This window comes from Lagenorhynchus albirostris, chromosome 17 (genome assembly GCF_949774975.1).
Source record: "Lagenorhynchus albirostris chromosome 17, mLagAlb1.1, whole genome shotgun sequence".
Lineage (NCBI taxonomy): Eukaryota > Metazoa > Chordata > Mammalia > Artiodactyla > Delphinidae > Lagenorhynchus > Lagenorhynchus albirostris.
Genome location: NC_083111.1, coordinates 12,909,610 through 12,925,491, shown reverse-complemented (window position 1 = coordinate 12,925,491; position 15,882 = coordinate 12,909,610).

Below are 15,882 nucleotides of genomic sequence, written 5' to 3'. Positions count from 1 at the left end.
CTGAATTCATTTATTATTTCTAATAGTTTTTTCTGGTGGAGATTTTAGGGTTTTCTTTATATAGTATCATGTCATCTTCAAATAGTGACAGTTTTACTTCTTCCTTTCCAATGTGGATGCCTTTTTATTTCTTTTTCTTGTCTTATATGACATTTTAAAAGTATTGACTTAATTATATTCTGTAAGCAAAGGGAAATTAGTGAAGGATTTTAAACAGTAGGCTGACATGGTTTTAGTTCATTTGGGCAACTAAATGAAGGGTGGTATTGAGGAGGATTTACTGAGGTCAGGGACACAGGTTAAGAGTTGAGAGGCTTTGTATACTTTAAAATAGTTGAAATAATAAATTTATTATCTATATTTTACCACAATAAAAAGAGTTGAGAGGCTGCTTCAGGGGTCCAGGGAAGAGGTGATTAGACATGAACTGGGGAAAGGTCAAGGGAAACTTAATAAGGAAAATTTATTAAGTCATCCGTCCTCCTAGTTATTCTAGCTAGAAACACAGGAGCGATCTATTTTTTAACATTTATTGACCTGATACTACATGACAGGTACTGGGCTGAGACACAAAGAAGGATAACAATCTCTGCTCTCAAATTGCAAAATGTACTCAATTATCTAGTGAGATAAAAAGATACATATGCAATATTCATAATACAACATGTCAGGGTGGCATTTGACACAAGTAAAGGCTATTATGGAAACACAGTGGAGGGCAAATAATAAGTCACATGGAATAGTCAGGGAAGGGTTCTGAGACCTGGTATCTCCTGAACTGGATCTTAAACAGTGAAGAAGACCTTACCAGGTAAAGGGGAGTTGGAGGAAAGAGGGGAATTCCAAGTAAAAAAGAGCATATGAGGTGTTGCTGAAACATTTTCTGGGAGGCATAGAGGAGCAAAGAAGAGACAGGATGTCCTGGCAACTGAAGGACTCCTGTTGCTCCAGTGTATCTGCTCCTTCCATGATGGGGCCCACTCCCTTGGCCCACATGGGTGGTGATGGAGCCCAGAATCCTCAACCTTCCCAGCTGGAGAGAGAAGCCTCATCAGACAGAGTGGATGCCTAGTACCTTTGGGACCTTTGGGAAACAGTCCCCATAAATTGCCTGGGTCCCCGTTCAGATGGGGGAGCAGTGGAGAGGGCCCTTCAGAAGATTTTGACGATGGTGTAGACCTCAGCAATGGTGTAGTTATGGAAGATTAAGAGTGGATAAATGAAAGATTCCTGGAGCTAACTCTAGAGTGTTATTAATGAGTTCCTCTGGGACACATCTTAGAGACTCCCAGAATGAATGCAGGAGTCATTTGAGGGGAACTGAACTTCCAGGGGTGTCTCTAATGGTGGTTAAGGTCAGAAGGGCATATTGTATAGTGGATAAGAGCAGGCCTCCAAGTCAGGCCCACTTAGGCTCTGCCAGTTAATAACTATGTGAACTGGGCAATTTTGTTAACCTCTCTGAATGTCTTTTTCTATAAATGACACTCACAATAGCACCTGCTTCATGGTGCTGCCATGAGGACTGAGTGTAACAACACCCCTGTCCTTCTCACAGCACCTGAAACATGGTGAGGCACTCACTGTAGTTACTACAACCACTACTATTAAAATGACGCCAGAGAGGTGGAGTCAAGATGGCGGTGTGGGAAGATACCTAGTTAGCGTCTCTGCACAACTAGGGTGCCTGCCAGCCACTAGTGGGGTACCCTGACGCCCAAGGAGATGGGAGGAACCCCCAAGTGAACCAGTAGGATGTGGGGGGACTGAGGGGGGAGGAGAAGTGAAGGCCAGACAGGATTGGCACCCCTGAGGCCGAGGAGAGCAGGAGAGGCAGGCGGGAGGGGCCCCCTGGGAGGAGCAGGAGAGGAGAGGAGGGCATTTTGCCCACCCACTCGAGCCCAGGAAGCCTGCTGGGCTCCCAGGTGATGTCTCCCACCCTCTGAGACCAGGAGTGGGGGGCACACCTGGCCCCTTCTGTTCCATTGAGCCTAAGTCCCACTCCCCACAGCCCCCAGGGCCTTTTCCAGCCCTGTGGGTCCTGAGCATAGGCCTCGCCCACTGCCCAAACCTCACCCTTGGTTAGGCCCTGTGCTCCACAGCCAAGGCCTTTTCCCCCTTTTTTTCTTCCCTCCTCTTCTTTTTTACTAGTGTGGTACTGTTGTACTTTCAGTTGTTGATTCATCTATATTTTTACTTTTATATTCTTTCTAAAATATCTGTTAGTTTCCTAGTCTAATTTTATTTTTTACTTTGTTATTTTTCTCCCTCTTTTTTTTTTTTCCACCCCACGTGGCTTGTGGGATCTTGGCTCACAAGCTGGGGGTCAGGCCGAAACTCCTGTGGTGGAAGTTCCAAGTCCGAACCACTGGAATAACAGAGACCCAGACCCCAGGGAATATTCACTGGAGTGAGGTCTCATGGAGGTCCTCATCTCAGCACCAAGACCCAACTCTACCCAACTGTCTACAAATTCCAGTGTTGGAAGCCTCAGGACAAACAACCAGTAAGACAGGAACACAATCCCACACATAAAAAAAAAAAGGGAAAAAAATGAGATGATAAAAAAATATGTCACAGATGAAGGAACAAGGTAAAAACCTACAAGACCAAATAAATGAAGAGGAAATAAGCAATCTTCCTGAAAAAGAATTCAGAGTAAAGATAGAAAATGATCCAGAATCTCAGAAATAGAATGGAGGCATGGATTGAGAAAATACAAGAAATGTTTAACAAAGATCTAGAAGAACTTAAGAACAAACAAACAGAAATGAACAACACAATAACTGAAATGAAAAATACACTAGAAGGAATCAATAACAGAATAACTGTGACAGAAGAACAAATAAGTGAGCTGGAAGACAAAATGGTGGAAATAACTATCAAGGAGAAGAATAAAGAAAAAAAGAATGAAAAAAATTGAAGACAATCTCAGAGACCTCTGGGACAACACTAAATGCACCAATCTTTGAATTATAGGGTTCGAATTATAGGGTTTTTCCCAGAAGAAGAAGAGAAAAATAAAGGGTCTGAGAAAATATTTGAAGAGATTACAGTCAAAAACTTCCCTAACATGGGGAAGGAAGTAGTCACCCAAGTCCAGGAAGCACATACAGGATAAACCCTAGGAAAAACCCACCAAGACACATATTAATCAAACTAACAAAAATTAAATTCAAAGAAAAAATATTTAAGGCAGCAAGGGAAAAACAAAAAATAACATACAAAAGAATCCCCATAAGGTTATCAGTTGATTTTTTCAGCAGAAACTCTGTAGGCCAGAAGGGAGTGGCAGGAGTGATGAAAGAGAAAAATCTACAGCCAAGATTACTCTACCCAGCAAGGATCTCATTCGGATTCAACAGAGAAATCAAAAGCTTTTCAAACAAGCAAAAGCTAAGAGAATTCAGCGCCACCAAACCAGCTTTACAACAAATGCTAAAGAAACTTCTCTAAGTGGGAAACACAAGAGAAGAAAAAGACCCACAAAAACAAACCCAAAACAATTAAGAAAATGGTAATAAGAACATACATATCGATAATACCCTTGAATGTAAATGGATTAAATTCCCCAGCCAAAAAACACAGACTGGCTGAATGGATACAAAAACAAGACCCGTACATATGCTGTATACAAGAGACCCACTTCAGACCTAGGGACACATACAGACTGGAAGTGAAGGGATGGAAAAAGATAGTCCATGCAAATGGAAATCAAAAGAAAGCTGGAGTAGCAATACTCATATCAGACAAAATACACTTTAAAGACTGTTACAAGAGATAAGGAGGGACACTACATAATGATGGAAGGATCAATCCAAGAAGAAGATATAACAATTTTGAATGTTTATGCACCCAACATAGGAGAACCTCAATACATAAGGCAAATACTAACAACCATGAAAGGAGAAATCGACAATAACACAATAATTGTAGAGGGCTTTAACACCCCACTTAAACCAATGGACAGATCATCCAAACAGAAAATAAATAAGGAAACACAAGCTTTAAATGACACAACAGACCAGATAGATTTAATTGATATTTATAGAACATTCCACCCAAAAGTGGCAGAATACACTTTCCTCTCAAGTGCACATGGAACATTCTCCAGGATAGGTCACATCTTGGGTCACAAATCAAGCCTTGGAGAATTTAAGAAAGTTGAAGTTGTATCAAGCATCATTTCTGACCACAACGCTATGAGACTGGAAATCAATTACAGGAAAAAAAACTGTAAAAACGACAAATACATGGAGGCTAAATAGTGTGCTACTAAATAACCAAGAGATCATGGATGAAATCAAAGAAGAAATTTAAAAATACATAGAAATAAATGACAACAAAAACGTGACGACCCAAAACCTATGGGATGCAGCAAAAACAGTTGTAAGAGGGAAGTTCATAGCAATTCAATCTCATCTCAAAAGACAAGAAAACCTCATATAAACAATCTAACTCTACACTTAAAAAAACTAGAGAAAGAAGAACAAAGAAAACCCAAAGCCAGTAGAAGGAAAGAAACTATAAAGATCAGAGCAGAAATAAATGAAATAGAAACGAAGAAAATGATAAACCCTTAACCAGACTCATCAAGATAAAAAGGGAGAGGATGCAAATCAATAAAATTAGAAATGAAAAAGGAGAAATCACAACTGACACCGCAGTAATACAAAGGATTATAGGAGACTACTAAAGACAACTATATGCCAATGAACTGGAAAACCATGAAGAAATGGACAAATTCTTGGAAGGGTACAATTTTCCAAGACTGAACCAGGAAGAATTAGAAAATATAAACAGATCTATCTGAAGTAATGAAATTGAAACTGTAATTAAAAATCTTCCAACAAACAAAAGTCCAGGACCAGATGGCTTCACAGGTGAATTCTATCAAACATTTAGAGAAGACCTAACACCAATCCTTCTCAAACTCTTCCAAAAAGTTGCAGAGGGAGAAACACTCCCAAATTCATTCTATGAAGCCACCATCACTCTGATATCAAAACCAGAAAAAGATATCACAAAAAAAAAAATTATAGACCAATATCATTGATGAATATAGATGCAAAAATCCTGAACGGCATACTAGCAAATAGAATCCAAGAACACATTAAAAGGATCATACACCATGATCAAGCGGGATTCATCCCAGGGATGCAAGAATTCTTCAATATATGCAAATTAATCAATGTGATATACCACATTAACAAATTAAGGAATAAAAACCATATGATCATCTCAATAGATGCAGAAAAAGGTTTTGACAAAATTCAACACCTATTTATGATAAAAAACTCTCATAAAATGGGCATAGAGGGAACTTACCTCAACATAATAAAGGCCATTTATGACAAACCCACAGCCAACATTGTTCTCAATGATGAAAAACTGAAACCATTTCCACTAAGATCAGGAACAAGACAAGGTTGCCCACTCTCACCACTATTATTCAACATAGTTTTGGAAGTCCTAGCCATGGCAGTCAGAGAAGAAAAAGAAATAAAAGGAATCCAAACCAGAAAAGAAGAAGTAAAACTGTCACTGCTTGCAGATGACATGATACTATACATAGAAAATCCTAAAGATGCTACCAGAAAACTACTAGAACTAATCAACAAATTTGTTAAGGTTGCAAGATACAAAATTAATGCACAGAAACCTCTGGTGTTCCTACAGACCAACAACAAAAAATCGGAAAGAGAAATTAAGGAAACACTCCCATTTGCCATTGCAACAAAAAGAATTAAATACTTAGGGATAAACCTGCCTAAGGAGGTGAAAGACTTGTATTCAGAAAACTTAAAACACTGATGAAAGAAATCAAAGATGACAGATGGAGAAATATACCATGTTCTTGGATTGGAAGAATCAATATTGTGAAAATGACTATACTACCCAAAGCAATCTACAGATTCAGTGCAATCCCTATCAAACTACCAATGGCATTCTTCACAGAATTAGAACAAAAAATTTTACAATTTGTATGGAAACACAAAAGACCCCAAATAGCCAAAGCAATCTAGAAAAACGGAGTTGGAGGAATCAGGTTCCCTGACTTCAACCTATACCACAAAGCTACAGTAATCAAAACAGTATGGTACTGGCACAGAAACAGAAATATAGATCAATGGTACAGGATAGAATGCCCAGAGATAAACCCACGCACATATGGTCACCAAATTTATGACAAAGGAGGTAAGAACATACAATGGAGAAAAGACAGCCTCTTCAACAAGTGGTGCTGGGAAAACTGGACAGCTACATGTAAAAGAATGAAATTAGAACACTCCCTAACACCGTACACAAAAATAAAGTCAAAATGGATAAAAGACCTAAATGTAAGACGAAACACTACAAAACTCTTAGAGAAAAACATAGGCCAAACACTCTTTGACATAAACCACAGCAAGATCTTTTTGACCCACCTCCTAGAGTAATGGAAATAAAAACAAAAATAAACAAACGGGACTTAATTAAACTTATAAGTTTTTACACAGCAAAGGAAACCATAAACAAGAGGAAAAAGACACCCTTCAGAATGGGAGAAAATATTTGCGAATGAAAGAACAAAGGATTAATCGCCAAAATATACAAACAGCTCAAGGAGCTCAGTATCAAAAAAGCAAACAATCCAATCCAAAAATGGGCAGAAGACCTAAATAGACATTTCACCAAGGAAGACATACAGATGGCCAAGAGGCACATGAAAAGATGGTCAACATCACTAATTATTAGAGAAGTGCAAATCAAAACTACAATGAGGTATCACCTCACACCAGTGAGAATAGGCATCGTCAGAAAATCTAGAAACAATAAATGCTGGAAAGGGTGTGGTGAAAAGGGAATACTTCTGCACTGTAGTTGGAATGTAAGTTGATACAACCACTATGGAAAACAGTATACTGGGCATATACCCTGAGAAAACTATAATTCAAAAAGAGACTTGAACCACAATGTTCACTGCAGCACTGTTTACAATAGCCAAGACGTGGAACCAGCCTAGATGTCCATCGACAGATAAGTGGATGAAGAAGATGTGGCACATATATACAATGGAGTGTTACTCAGCCATAAAAGAAACAAAATTGAGCTATTTGTAGTGAGGTGGATGGACCTAGAGTCTGTTATACAGAGTGAAGTAAGTCAGAAAGCAGAAAACAAATACCATATGCTAACACATATATATATGGAATATAAAAAAAATATGGTACTGATGAACCTAGTTGCAGGGCAGGAATAAAAATGTAGACACAGAGAATGGACTTGAGGACATGGGGTGGGAGGGGAAAGCTGGGGCAAAGTGAGAGTAGCATCGACGTATATATACTACCTAACGTAAAATAGCTAGTGGGAAGCAGCAGCATAGCACAGGGAGATCAGCTCGGTGCTTTTCCATTACCTAGAGGGGTGGGATAGGGAGGATGGGAGGGAGGCTCAAGAGGGAGGGGATATGGGGACATATGTATGCAAATGGCTGATTCACTTTGGTGTACAACAGAAACTAACACAGTATTGTGAAGCAATTATACTCCAATAAAGATCTATTAAAAAAAAAAAAGTGACACCATTTTACCTTCTCCAAGCAGGAGGACAAGACAGTCAGAAATGGAAATCCCAGTGGTAACATTTTCACAATTATAATGTAAATCAGCATTTTTTAAGAGTTAGCTTTCTAGATGTTTCCTTTCCACAGAGTGAAGGACACCCACGTAATTAATCTTTTTCTAGCTGAATGTCTCTTTACGAAGCAAAAAAAAAGGGAAGTTACAGGTTATTGAGAAATTGCTTTCAGTCTACTGCCATATATTGACTGTCTGAACATTAATTTTGGAATGAACTAATTAACAAGAAATTTTCTTCCTGTCTTTATTTTCATAGTTCTTTGTTTAGTACAAACCAGGCAGTCCAGTTAATGACATTAGTTCACGAGACAGAGCTGATGTCCTGAGAGACCACTGTAGGGGGAGGGCGGGTATTTCACACACAGGGTAAAGGAACACAGGGCAGCTATTTCTGAAGCTGAAAAAAAGGAACATCAACACATTTCTGTGAGTTTTTACCCTGAAAATTGTGCCAGGTACACATTTTATATTTTCACATGTCAGGAAGCTGAATATCTTAAAATATGGGAGTGAATTCAACTCTAGTGCTATAGACTAAAACCTTAAATCACTCTTATCATACAAAGGATCCAAAAGGTAAGTGAAATGAAGCTTTGTAATTTTTTTAATAAAAGAAAAATAAAGCCAAGGGAGGAAAATGAAATCTAATGAGTAAAAATATAATTTATTGGGAAAAACATAAATTTTTTCTCGGTGAAATTAAATCTGGTAGTCTTATTGGAAAATAGAACTCCTAGTTCTGTACTGAAACTGATGCCTTAAAAAAACTGGGAGTACAAAATTATCTTGCAATGTTCCCAATTTCTACCTTGTCTATTAAGAAGAATGCTCTTCAAACTGTGCAGATAGGACAAACATTAAGTGGGAACTGAATCCGAGATACAGAGAAGGGTAAAAGAGTATGTGGTCACAGTAAATGTTATCATGCTTTCAGACCAAGATATATTATATTTCAGGATATAAAAGGAATGTGCAGGTACAGTCAAGCACCCAAATGGATTACTAGTGAGAAATTGTAGAGAAATAGAGAGGAATCTTAAGACTTGAGGGGAAAAAAATGTCTCTCTCTTCCAAAAAGTAATCCCAAGAAACTACCAAAAAGTAAACTTCATATATCAATATATACATGGCAAAATCCTAAAATGGCTTGCCAATACTTAGGAAACTGATAGAAGGTCAAGATGATCTATAGAATCCAAGTGGGTTCACTAAGGGAAAAACCTGCCCAACTAACCAGCAGTTAGGGAGTGGTCACAGACACTGTAAACCAGGATTTTAGTTATGCAGTTTAAGAGCTCCTCAAAAAAAACCAAACCCCCACGGACCAAGGGCATGTTTGCATACTCAGTGTAGGTGAATTCATAAATGGTTGAACAATATTAAATATGGATAAGAATCCACTTAGAGGTTTAAGGAGTTTTGTATCTGGTCTAGTTCTTTTCTGTAATGTTGTCCATGACCTGAATGAACACCGGCACATAAATCTCAATTGCATGATTATCTCATTAAATTACAATAAGTACTTTAAAAGATTTTTGCCTTTTCCCCCAGATGGGTGGAAAATTGTGTCCAAAATAAATAAGATGAAATTAATGAAATGTAAATAGGAAATTTTACATACCACTTCAAATGACAAACATACAAGGCTTTTCTCACTTTATCTTCAGAATGACCCTGTGAGGTGGGTATTACATTTGCCACGTTACAGATGATGATAGTGAGGTTTGCCAGATTAGTAACTTTCCCAAATCCTGTTCCAACCTCTTGCTTCCATTATCACATCTTCATTTAGTCAATGTAACTCTCCTGTCTCCCTCATGTAAGGAAACTTGTGATTACATTGGGCGTACCCAGATGATCTCCTCATCTCAAGATCTTTAACTTAATTCCACCTGCAAAGTTTCTTTTGCTACATTGAGTAACATTCACAGGCTTCAGGAATTCGAACGTGGACCTCTTTGGGGGCCATTATTCAGCCTAACCATACTGCTGCATGCTGAGCAGGTTGGGGAGTTGTGGGTGATGAGGTCAGAGAGGTGACTGGGAACTAAATCACATGGGCCTTGAAGGCCGCCCTAAGAATCTTGGGTTTTACCATAAGTTAAGTGGAAAGCCACACAGAGGAGTGACAGGGTTGAACTGTGTCTTTAAGGACCACTCCAGGGGCTGTACTGAGAAGAGACTGCAGGGAGGCATGATAGGTGCAGGGGGAAGAGTGAGGAGGTGCTTGCAGTGATGTAGGTGAGAGATGGTGGCAGCTCACAGCGGGGTGGTATCAGCGGAAGTGGTCAGAGGTGGTTGGATTCTGGAGATACTGAAGAGTAGAGCCAACAGGATTATCTGACAGATTCAATGTGCTCAGAGAAAGAGGGGTCAAGGGCGCTTTCTTTTTCATCTGAGCAGCTCAAAGAATGGAGTAGTCATCAACTCAAATGGAAACTTCTGTAGAAAGAGTAATTGGAGGGGTAATTAGAAAAGAACCATACATTCTGTTTTGGCTATGTCAATCATCATGACTATTAGACATCCAAGCAGAGATATGTAATAGAGTTGGACTTAGGAATCTGGAATTTAAGAGAAAATTTGGAGCTAGAAATATAAATCTGGGAATATGAGAATTGTCAGCATATAGATGGTGTTTTCAGTCACAAGACTGGGTGAGATCATCAAGGGGGTAAGTGTAAGGTAAAAAAGAGATGAAGGAGGCCTGAACTCTGGAGCATATCCATATTTTCAGGACAGGAAGGAGAAGGGAAGCTATAAACAGAAGCTAAGAGAAAATCAGGGTGCAAGTGTAGTTCCTGGAAGACAGGTGAGAAGAGTGAATAGATTAAGGGCGATAAGTTATCATTTATGACACACGAGATAAGTACAGAGAAACAGACTGACCATCCCACATGATCTGGGGTAGCCTGATAACTCTGAGTGCAAAGGGCCAAGACAGCGAGTTGATGTAGATAAATCACTTAGAACAATGGTTTCCATTTTGGAATCACCTGAGAATCTTTCAAAAGTGGTGACACTTGGCTCCCTCCCCTAGGCACCCCGATTAGGAGTTTTTAAAGTTCCCCAGCTGAATCTAATGTGCAGCAAAGTTTGGGACACACTAGTTTAGAAAAATGCCCAGTGTATCAAAAGCTTTCTCAGTATAAATTAAGTTGAGGAAGCTTGTGGGAAGAGAGGGGGTTTAAGGGGAGGGAGGGGGTGGAAATCAGTGTGCAAGTAGCAAATTATGTGGACAGCATAATTGTAAACTAGGTGCTTGTTATTAAAGGGTTGCGCTGGCAGGCGTAATTACATTTGAAAAAAATTTACATTACAAATTACATTTGGTGCACCAAAATTTTTGGTCCTTATACCAAAATTAAGTAGGTATTTGTTTCTGCTCAGCATCTGTTGCACAAAAGCAAAAAAAAGTCTCTAAGTGTGAGACTTATGCCTCCAAATGGTGGGCCAGACCCCAAAACCACCGACTGAAAGAAGCCAGTAGAGTCACCCTCAATCCCAGCAACAATTTGTAGGGATACTTCCCAAGTAGTACGAAAAGCGATTTCTGCCACCACGTCAGACTGCCCGCAGAATAAGGTCACAGATAGGTTTTCTATCTTTTGTAGCTGATGTAACCCTATCCAGAATGTTTTTTTCTCCCTCCTAGAAAACTTGCAGCTGTGAGTTTAATGCCAAGTTGCCTGTTTCAAATAAAGTTCAATAAAGGCCTAACTCAGATAACAAGAGGCTCTAGGAGATTCTTTATACACCAGCTGTTAACTTTTGTGTTGAAATTCTGGTTGGATATTTGATGCTGTCCTTTAATTCAGAAAAGCACTTAAAGCGCTTAGGGAAGCACTAGATTGATTTTCAACTTGGGAACCCCCAGTCCGCAGAGCAACTCAGAAACAGTTTTGATAACATTGTGTGAGTGTTTTCTGCTCTATCAAGCAGGTAAAATGGAGTTATAAATGCATTCTGGACAAAGAGTTTGCTTATGATGCAATAAGGAGTTTATACTGGAGGAAATGTGGACAAAATCAGGAGGGAAATCGCATGGGAGTGACCTGACTTGATAGGAGGATTCAGAGATTAGTAGAGGGGGTGCTGATGGCTAGGAATTGGGGTGGCAATTGGAAACGAAAGACCTGGAAAAAAAAAAGAGAGAGAACCCTGATGAGAGAGAAGTGGTAGGTAAAATAATAAACTAATCATCAGGAACAGGAGAGAGAAGAAATGAAAGAGAAAAAGAAGACAGTCCCTGAACAAGGGAGAAAAGGAATAAGCCAGTTAATATGGAAAACTTTGGGCAGGGAAAGGAATGGGACCAGCATAGAACCAGACGAGGTGGTTAGGGCAGAAGCTGGGAGAAGACTGCCCAGGTTCTGATGTGAAGGAGGAAATAGGATCAAACTCGCTGTTTTCTGCCATTATTGGCAACTTTTCAAACTGTCATACCTACAGCAAAAAAGCGTCAGAATAATACAAAAACTATCTGTAGATAACAGAGATTCAAATAGTTGTGGTTAATTTATTACTGATACGTTTCCAATGTGAAAGGTCTGATGAATGTCCATAACAAGGATGATGCAACTGACAAGCAAATTTGGTTGTACACGTGCCGTGAAGAACAAGATAATAAAGCCATTTCAAAACACTTCGGTAAAATGTCTCCTAAGGACCATGATTAAGCCTATTTTCAAAGAAGTTAGTGAAATGTTACATCTGATTTATAAAATGAGAATGTACTCTTTACAGAGGAAATAATTTCAACATATAAAATAATAATCCTGAGACATAATACACATAACATACCAATAATATGCAAAGCAGATGCTAAGAATATCCCAAGATTATTAAGTAAAGTGATTTAGTAAGTCTGGAGTAGAGTCTAGACATCTGTATTTTTATAAAACCTCATGCATGCATCTGATGTATATACAATCCCCAGAGCCACTGGCCCAGAAGGTGTCAGATTTAAATGAAAAATAAACTTGTGGCCAATAAGCATTTTAAATAATAACTGAAATTTATGACTAACAACACTTTACTGTTGATGCCTAATGTCATCAATCAAAACTGCACCAAGACTTTGTTAAATAGAAGAATGTCATGGACCACAAGGGCATTGACACATTCCCAGGAACCTCCCAAATAGAATGCAGTTTCTGAAATACTTATATTAATAATATTTTACTCATAAAAATTTTACTTAGGGGAGGATACACATCTCTTTTGATTTGACATCTCTTCTCATGCAACCCATCAATAGGAATATAGATTTTTTTTAAACCTAATTATTTCTAGTGCTTTACACGGTGAAAGAACACATCTCTGTGATTTTGCAGGGGCCCTCTGGGAATCATAAATACAGTTTTAGATACAAAAGATATCCTGAGAGTTTTACTTTTTGTTGTTGTTGTTCTATACTGTCTGATTTGGGGAAGACAAAATAAAAAATATTATCAGAGGAGATATAGACACTTGATTAAGTGGGTGCCTGAGAAACAATACTTGTTACCTATTTAATTGAAGTGACAAAAAATTAAAAATAAACATTGAAGGTAACATAACTGTAAAAATGTTAGCTCTTTCAGAAGTGAGGATTCTTCTCTTTTTTGTTGTTGTTTTCTTAAATAAGCCAGGATGTGACAAAGTCAGCATAAAGCGCAGAAAGTTACTCTGATAAGACAATCTTTGCTATGTAGGTAGATGACACTGAAAGATTAACCCTTCATATTGTAAGTGAAAGCCATAAATGGTAAATCAAGGAAGCAATTTCTTCAACATTGAGCAAATTTGCTAAGCCATTAACACATTCCATAGCTTTTCAGACTCAGGTATTATAAACCAAGGCAAATAAAATTTACATTCCAAGCTTTGCCTTTCCTTGTGCTCTTTAATTTTCTGGAACATACTGCCTGGCACTTGAGGACAAATCCTGTGAGGCCACGAGAACTAATTTCAGAAGATGTTATTAGCATAGGATGCTTTCATCATTACTACCTTCAAGTAATCAATAAAGAAGCGTTTTTAAAGGTTCTCAGTTTCAATTTCCAATACAGTCAGTACCAGTAGCTACAACCCCCATAAACTCTTTGAACTCCTCCGTAAGTTTTAAGAGTGTAAATGGGTTTGAAAAACAAAAAAAGAAAAAAAGAAAGGAAAAATGACAGAGGAGTACTATTTTAGGGGAAAACTATTCTTTTCCTTGAAAAATAGAAGCACATTTGTCGTCGTATTTTCTCTGACACTGTTGCTCCTAGAGTAATCTCAAACACCAATATTAATTGTAACTTTAAACCGAACCAAAGTGACCAACTTCTATTTCATAAAGAAAACTTCAAAGTAGATAATGGACAATTGCCTGTCACCAGTCAGCGTTTTAGCCAACAAGGAGAACTCATAAATACATCTAACACAACTTTCTAAATACACACACTTACTACAACTTTATATCCCTTCCAAAAGTGGCAAAAATTAATGAAAGATATAGCTTATCTGTAGCATGTTAAAAGCAAAAGCATATAAACATAAAATTATGCTCAGTGATCAATGTTTCAGGGGTTTATCTTACTTTGAAATAATTTAGGTGTCCAGTGATTATCCATTAATTAGCTCTATTTAATCAGTCTAAGGATTCAAATTCCCTAGAGTTCTTTTTGTAAAATTGAGATATAATTCACATACCATAAAATTAGCCTTTTTTTCTATAAATCATTTTCACAGCTGTTCTCTTTTTTTAAAAAATTTATTTATTTAATTTATTTATATTTGGCTGCGTTGGGTCTTCATTACTGCATGCGGGCTTTCTCTCGTTGTGGTGAAAGGGAGCCACTCTTCGTTGTGGTGTGCGGGCTTCTCATTGCGGTGGCTTCTCTTGTTGCGGAGCACGGGCTCTAAGCATGTGGGCTTCAGTAGTTGTGACACGTGGGCTCAGTAGCTGTGGCTCATGGGCTCTAGAGTGCGGGCTCAGTAGTTGTGGCACATGGGCTTAGTTGCTCCGCAGCATGTGGGATCTTCCCAAACCAGGGCTTGAACCTGTGTCCCCTGCATTGGCAGGTGGATTCTTAACCACTGCGCCACCAGGGAAGCCCCCAAATTAGCCATTTTAATGTGTAGAATTCAGTGGTTTTTAGTGTATTCACAAGATTGTACAACCATCACCATTACCCAGAATATTTTCATCACCCCAAAAAGAAAACCCATACCCTTTAGCAGCCATTCTCTATAATTCCCTTTCCCCTCTATCTCAGCAACTGCTAATCCACGTTATGTCTCTCTGTTTTACCTATTCTGGACGTCTCACATAAATAGAATATACAACATGTGTCTTTTAGTGTCTGGCTCCTTTCTCTTAGCATATTGTCTTCAAGGTTCATCCGTCCTAGAGCAAGTATCAGTATTTCATGCCTCTTAGGGGCAAATAACATTTCATTGTATGGATATACCACATTTAGTTTATCTGTTCGTCAGTTGGTGGACATATGGGTTGTCTCCACTTTTTGGTTATTATGAACAATGCTGCTATGACCATCTGTACACAAGTTTTGGTATGAAAATATGTTTTGAATTTTCCTAAGTGGAACCTAGGGGTGGAATTTCTCGATCACAAGGTAACTGTATATATTTAATTTTTGAAGAACTACAGAACTGCTTTCCACAGCAGCTGCATTATTTTATATTCAGACCAGCGGTAGCTGAGGGTTCCAAATTTTCCACATTCTCACCAACACTCATTATTGTGTATTTGATTCTAGCCATCTTGGTGCACATGAACTGGTATCTCATGGTGGTTTTGATCTGCAATTCCTTAATGACTAATGATGTCAAGCATCTTTTTCATATGCTTATTGGCCATTTGTATATGATCTTTGGAGAAACGTCAAGTCAGATCCTTTGCCAATTTTTCAATTGGTTGTCATTTTATTATTAAACTGCCTAAAGATCTTGGAAATTCTCTTCAAGCTGACATACTACAAAACATGATTCCTATTAAAATAAAGCATCTGTCAAAATAATGATTCAATTTAGTTGTAGAAAAAGTGACATTTTTCATAACCAATCAGTACACCTGCATAAGTTTAGAGAAAGCAGGTCCAAATAGAATAAAAATGTGCGTTTACATTATACGTGATATTGATAAATCAGAGAAAAATATTGTTTTTTTTATTATACCAAAATTATTCAACTAGTCTTATTTGCCAAAGGTTTACCTTAATTATATCAACTTGGATTCTTAAAATGTTTCTGAGTTAGTTTCTGCAAG